Raw genomic sequence first — 1,328 nt, forward strand, 5'->3', positions numbered from 1 at the left:
CAGCCTAGTTGTGGAGGACGTCGCTTCACTGGCCCATGTTGGTATTATCATTGTGCTCTTCCCGGGTGAGGCAGTCAGTCGCCGGTCATTGGTCGGCTGCTCACAGCGGCTCCCGGCAGCTCACAGTGGCTCCCGGTAGCTCACACTGGCTACCAGCCACTCACGTAGCTCACAGCAGACCACTGCAGCCCTGCTGCAGCCTACGCCGTCATCATCGGCGACTCACAGCAGCCCAGCTCCAGGTTGAGCTGTTGTTCACCATCTTAGCTGTAGAGGGCGAGCATCACTGGCCCTCAATGTGGGATCCGAACCGCAGCCCTGCTGCTCAGAGCTGGTGTCCCAAGCGAGCTTTTAACCAGCTGAGCCACTCGGCCGGCCCTGAAAGGTTTTTAATCCACAGCAATTGCTGCACTAGGTAATTTACATGAACTTTTTATTAAAATGTAATTGAATTGTTGCTAGGAACACATATGTGCAATTTTTTACAGAATGTATTTTCAGTCTTTTATTTAATTTTAAACAGATCTCCCACAAACAAATTTTCGTCGTTTACCTTTTGACCACTGCAGGTAAGAGTTTTGAGAGTTTAATCTTTCCCTTGTAATGATTCTCTGATAGTTATTTGGCAATGAATCTAACCCTTGTAGATGCAGATGTGGGTTCTCTCTGCACCCCCCCTAGATCTTCCCTGAACTGGGAGGTGACCCAACAATGATATGAACTAATGGTTATTTTCTGATTATTCCGAGTCTGTGTTTATGTACATTGTCTTTTTAACCTCATTTTGACCTTCTAAGGTAGGTAGACTATGATATTAAGCCTATTTTACAGTTGAGAGAATCAGTGCTTAGAAGAATGAAGTCCCTTGCCCAGGTGTCACATCCAGGAAGTGGTGCCACTGAGGCCTGAACCCAGTGGTCTACTCTGGGCCAGTGCCTTTCACACTTTATTCTTGGTACAGAGTCTAAGTAGTAACAGCAGCAGCAATAGTCATGGCACCGTGAGCCCCTTCTCCATTCCCTGAGAACTCAGGTCACTGGTAGAGGTAGGGTGGGACCCAGCTGCGGAGACACTCAAATGCTTCTTCCCACCCCAGTTGGTATGTGTATGAACAGATGGTAGATCTGTTGGAAAAGTGGGATTAGGACTAATGGGCTCCAACACATTGGGTGTTGTGGGGATGGGCAGGTCTGGTGGTCCCCTTGGGTTTGAGTTTCCCCAAGCTCGAGCCATGGTCATCTCTGCCCTGGACACATGCATGTCTGCACGGCATTCTCCCCCACACCCCCAAGTTCTGATTCCATAGGTCAGGGTGAGTGTTGAGAGCT

At 48.9% G+C, this 1,328-nt stretch overlaps 1 long non-coding RNA gene across 1 annotated transcript in view; it reads left to right on the forward strand.

Annotated features, from left to right (window-relative positions):
* The window catches only part of LOC109394895 (uncharacterized), a 7,891-nt gene extending 7,322 nt beyond the window's left edge, over window positions 1–569 (forward strand). Inside the window, exon 3 of the long non-coding RNA XR_002126540.1 lies at window positions 524–569. This is a non-coding gene — a long non-coding RNA (uncharacterized LOC109394895). The remainder of the gene's footprint in view (window positions 1–523) is intronic.
* The last annotated feature ends 759 nt before the right edge of the window (window positions 570–1,328 follow it).

Source organism: Hipposideros armiger, unplaced genomic scaffold, assembly GCF_001890085.2.
Source record: "Hipposideros armiger isolate ML-2016 unplaced genomic scaffold, ASM189008v1 scaffold_443, whole genome shotgun sequence".
Classification (NCBI taxonomy): domain Eukaryota; kingdom Metazoa; phylum Chordata; class Mammalia; order Chiroptera; family Hipposideridae; genus Hipposideros; species Hipposideros armiger.